Raw genomic sequence first — 6,000 nt, forward strand, 5'->3', positions numbered from 1 at the left:
CGTGGCTGCATGAAGCCACATGTAAGTTACGCTCTGCCTGTGTGTACTTAACCAACGACCTGTAGAGGTCCCTAGTACGTACACAAATTGGGAGGGGAAGGGATTGTCATGATATGTACTTTTGCCCTGTCCTGTATTTGAATAATATGCCATTTGATGTATGTAACTGTTCTCTGGTTTCTATTAGCTGTAATTTATGTATTTTCTTGGCTGGGAGTTCACCTGTAACAATATGTCTCCTTCCCCCAATACTTGCAGCCCTAAGCTCTAATGTAATTAAGCTTTGACAACATCACTAGTGGAGGAATAGCCATTCTTCCTCACAGCAGGAGGCTAGTCAAATGTACATACTACATAGATTAAGAGGAGCCCACCAGTCTAGAATCTTCTGGTGGACCCAACCCTTGAATAGAAGGTGTAACCCCTACCCCCTTCATGGGCGGATCCCAGGAGCTCAGACAATCCATTCTTATTTTGAGATCAGATGTGAGTTGATCCTTGAAGGAGAAGGAATGTAACATACATAGTAACATAGTAAGGCCGAAAAAAGACATTTGTCCATCCAGTTCAGCCTATATTCCATCATAATAAATCCCCAGATCTACGTCCTTCTACAGAACCTAATTGTATGATACAATATTGTTCTGCTCCAGGAAGACATCCAGGCCTCTCTTGAACCCCTCGACTGAGTTCGCCATCACCACCTCCTCAGGCAAGCAATTCCAGATTCTCACTGCCCTAACAGTAAAGAATCCTCTTCTATGTTGGTGGAAAAACCTTCTCTCCTCCAGACGCAAAGAATGCCCCCTTGTGCCCGTCACCTTCCTTGGTATAAACAGATCCTCAGCGAGATATTTGTATTGTCCCCTTATATACTTATACATGGTTATTAGATCGCCCCTCAATCGTCTTTTTTCTAGACTAAATAATCCTAATTTCGCTAATCTATCTGGGTATTGTAGTTCTCCCATCCCCTTTATTAATTTTGTTGCCCTCCTTTGTACTCTCTCTAGTTCCATTATATCCTTCCTGAGCACCGGTGCCCAAAACTGGACACAGTACTCCATGTGCGGTCTAACTAGGGATTTGTACAGAGGCAGTATAATGCTCTCATCATGTGTATCCAGACCTCTTTTAATGCACCCATGATCCTGTTTGCCTTGGCAGCTGCTGCCTGGCACTGGCTGCTCCAGGTAAGTTTATCATTAACTAGGATCCCCAAGTCCTTCTCCCTGTCAGATTTACCCAGTGGTTTCCCGTTCAGTGTGTAATGGTGATATTGATTCCCTCTTCCCATGTGTATAACCTTACATTTATCATTGTTAAACCTCATCTGCCACCTTTCAGCCCAAGTTTCCAACTTATCCAGATCCATCTGTAGCAGAATACTATCTTCTCTTGTATTAACTGCTTTACATAGTTTTGTATCATCTGCAAATATCGATATTTTACTGTGTAAACCTTCTACCAGATCATTAATGAATATGTTGAAGAGAACAGGTCCCAATACCGACCCCTGCGGTACCCCACTGGTCACAGCGACCCAGTTAGAGACTATACCATTTATAACCACCCTCTGCTTTCTATCACTAAGCCAGTTACTAACCCATTTACACACAATTTCCCCCAGACCAAGCATTCTCATTTTGTGTACCAACCTCTTGTGCGGCACGGTATCAAACGCTTTGGAAAAATCGAGATATACCACGTCCAATGACTCACCGTGGTCCAGCCTATAGCTTACCTCTTCATAAAAACTGATTAGATTGGTTTGACTGGAGCGATTTCCCATAAACCCATGCTGATATGGAGTTAAACAGTTATTCTCATTGAGATAATCCAGAATAACATCCCTCAGAAACCCTTCAAATATTTTACCAACAATAGAGGTTAGACTTACTGGCCTATAATTTCCAGGTTCACTTTTAGAGCCCTTTTTGAATATTGGCACCACATTTGCTATGCGCCAGTCCTGCGGAACAGTCCCTGTCGCTATAGAGTCCCTAAAAATAAGAAATAATGGTTTATCTATTACATTACTTAGTTCTCTTAGTACTCGTGGGTGTATGCCATCCGGACCCGGAGATTTATCTATTTTAATCTTATTTAGCCGGTTTCGCACCTCTTCTTGGGTTAGATTGGTGACCCTTAATATAGGGTTTTCATTGTTTCTTGGGATTTCACCTAGCATTTCATTTTCCACCGTGAATACCGTGGAGAAGAAGGTGTTTAATATGTTAGCTTTTTCCTCGTCATCTACAACCATTCTTTCCTCACTATTTTTTAAGGGGCCTACATTTTCAGTTTTTATTCTTTTACTATTGATATAGTTGAAGAACAGTTTGGGATTAGTTTTACTCTCCTTAGCAATGTGCTTCTCTGTTTCCTTTTTGGCAGCTTTAATTAGTTTTTTAGATAAAGTATTTTTCTCCCTATAGTTTTTTAGAGCTTCAATGGTGCCATCCTGCTTTAGTAGTGCAAATGCTTTCTTTTTACTGTTAATTGCCTGTCTTACTTCTTTGTTTAGCCACATTGGGTTTTTCCTATTTCTAGTCCTTTTATTCCCACAAGGTATAAACCGCTTACACTGCCTATTTAGGATGTTCTTAAACATTTCCCATTTATTATCTGTATTCTTATTTCTGAGGATATTGTCCCAGTCTACCAGATTAAGGGCATCTCTAAGCTGGTCAAACTTTGCCTTCCTAAAGTTCAGTGTTTTTGTGACTCCCTGACAAGTCCCCCTAGTGAAAGACAGGTGAAACTGCACAATATTGTGGTCGCCATTTCCTAGATGCCCGACCACCTGCAGATTTGTTATTCTGTCAGGTCTATTAGATAGTATTAGGTCTAAAAGTGCTGCTCCTCTGGTTGGATTCTGCACCAATTGTGAAAGATAACCAAGAAAAATTATTAGCAGAAACCTGTTGCCTTTATGGGTTTCACAGGTTTCTGTTTCCCAGTTAATATCCGGGTAGTTAAAGTCCCCCATAACCAGGACCTCATTATGGGTTGCAGCTTCATCTATCTGCTTTAGAAGTAGACTTTCCATGCTTTCTGTTATATTTGGGGGTTTGTAACCGACCCCAATGAGAATTTTGTTACCATTTTTCCCTCCATGAATTTCGACCCATATGGACTCGACATCCTCATTTCCTTCGCTAATATCCTCCCTTAAAGTGGACTTTAGACAAGACTTTACATAGAGACAAACCCCTCCTCCTCTCCGATTTTTACGATCCTTTCTAAACAGACTGTAACCCTGTAAGTTAACTGCCCAGTCATAGCTTTCATCTAACCATGTCTCGGTTATTCCCACTATGTCAAAGTTACCTGTAGATATTTCTGCTTCTAGTTCTTCCATCTTGTTTGTCAGGCTTCTGGCGTTTGCGAGCATGCAGTTTAGAGGATTTTGTTTTGTTCCAATCTCCTCGCTGTGGATTGTTTTAGAAATGTTCTTACCTCCCTTCTGAGTATGTTTTCCTGGATCTTCTTTGTTCAAGTCTAATGTTTTTCTTCCCGTCCCCTCTTCTTCTAGTTTAACGCCCTCCTGATGAGTGTAGCGAGTCTTCTGGTGAATGTGTTTCCCAGAGTGAGGATTCTTAGCTGAGGCAAGACCCCACGCCCATCTCGGACTGTGGAAGCGAACGGGGCGAGACTTGAGCTGAGGACATATCTCGTCGTTCGTGAGATTGTTTTGGGATCCCTTGGACTAATTGTGGACTATTGCTTTGTTACCTGGCACAAGGATTATTGGGAGGTGCCCCGAACCTGTTCCATTGGACTAATTGTGGACTCTGTAGATCTACCTGCATGTGTTGTTCCAGCATTCTTGATAATAAATCTGTTGAATCATCCCTCGGCCTGTTGTCCCTTCTTGCTCTGCCGTACACCCCGTCACAATATGTATACATCAGCCACAGAGTATAGAGATATGTATACAGCAGGCACAAAGTATATATATGTATACAGCAGGCACAGAGTATATATATATGTATACAGCAGGCACAGAGTATATATATATGTATACAGCAGGCACAGAGTATATATATGTATACAGCAGGCACAGAGTATATACAGTGGGGCAAAAAAGTATTTAGTCAGTCAGCAATAGTGCAAGTTCCACCACTTAAAAAGATGAGAGGCGTCTGTAATTTACATCATAGGTAGACCTCAACTATGGGAGACAAACTGAGAAAAAAAAATCCAGAAAATCACATTGTCTGTTTTTTTAACATTTTATTTGCATATTATGGTGGAAAATAAGTATTTGGTCAGAAACAAAATTTCATCTCAATACTTTGTAATATATCCTTTGTTGGCAATGACAGAGGTCAAACGTTTTCTGTAAGTCTTCACAAGGTTGCCACACACTGTTGTTGGTATGTTGGCCCATTCCTCCATGCAGATCTCCTCTAGAGCAGTGATGTTTTTGGCTTTTCGCTTGGCAACACGGACTTTCAACTCCCTCCAAAGGTTTTCTATAGGGTTGAGATCTGGAGACTGGCTAGGCCACTCCAGGACCTTGAAATGCTTCTTACGAAGCCACTCCTTCGTTGCCCTGGCGGTGTGCTTTGGATCATTGTCATGTTGAAAGACCCAGCCACGTTTCATCTTCAATGCCCTTGCTGATGGAATGAGGTTTGCACTCAAAATCTCACAATACATGGCCCCATTCATTCTTTCATGTACCCGGATCAGTCGTCCTGGCCCTTTTGCAGAGAAACAGCCCCAAAGCATGATGTTTCCACCACCATGCTTTACAGTAGGTATAGTGTTTGACGGATGCAACTCAATATTCTTTTTCCTCCAAACACGACAAGTTGTGTTTCTACCAAACAGTTCCAGTTTGGTTTCATCAGACCATAGGACATTCTCCCAAAACTCCTCTGGATCATCCAAATGCTCTCTAGCAAACTTCAGACGGGCCCGGACATGTACTGGCTTAAGCAGTGGGACACGTCTGGCACTGCAGGATCTGAGTCCATGGTGGCGTAGTGTGTTACTTATGGTAGGCCTTGTTACATTGGTCCCAGCTCTCTGCAGTTCATTCACTAGGTCCCGCCGCGTGGTTCTGGGATTTTTGCTCACCGTTCTTGTGATCATTCTGACCCCACGGGGTGGGATTTTGCGTGGAGCCCCAGATCGAGGGAGATTATCAGTGGTCTTGTATGTCTTCCATTTTCTAATTATTGCTCCCACTGTTGATTTCTTCACTCCAAGCTGGTTGGCTATTGCAGATTCAGTCTTCCCAGCCTGGTGCAGGGCTACAATTTTGTTTCTGGTGTCCTTTGACAGCTATTTGGTCTTCACCATAGTGGAGTTTGGAGTCAGACTGTTTGAGGGTGTGCACAGGTGTCTTTTTATACTGATAACAAGTTTAAACAGGTGCCATTACTACAGGTAATGAGTGGAGGAAAGAGGAGACTCTTAAAGAAGAAGTTACAGGTCTGTGAGAGCCAGAAATCTTGATTGTTTGTTTCTGACCAAATACTTATTTTCCACCATAATATGCAAAAAAAATGTTAAAAAAACAGACAATGTGATTTTTTGGATTTTTTTTTCTCAGTTTGTCTCCCATAGTTGAGGTCTACCTATGATGTAAATTACAGACGCCTCTCATCTTTTTAAGTGGTGGAACTTGCACTATTGCTGACTGACTAAATACTTTTTTGCCCCACTGTATAATGTATACAGCAGGCACAGAGTATAGAGATGTATACAGCAGGCACAGAGTATAGAGCTATGTATACAGGAAGCACAGAGTATATATGTATACAGCAGGCACAGAGTATAGAGATATGTATACAGCAGGCACAGAGTATATATAATGTATACAGCAGGCACAAAGTATAGAGATGTATACAGCAGGCACAGAGTATAGAGATGTATACAGCAGGCACAGAGTATAGAGATATGTATGCAGTAAGCACAGAGTATATATGTATACAGCAGGCACAGAGTATTATATTGACAAATATGTTACTTGAGGCTTATGGG

This window comes from Ranitomeya imitator, chromosome 3 (assembly GCF_032444005.1).
Source record: "Ranitomeya imitator isolate aRanImi1 chromosome 3, aRanImi1.pri, whole genome shotgun sequence".
NCBI classification, from domain to species: domain Eukaryota; kingdom Metazoa; phylum Chordata; class Amphibia; order Anura; family Dendrobatidae; genus Ranitomeya; species Ranitomeya imitator.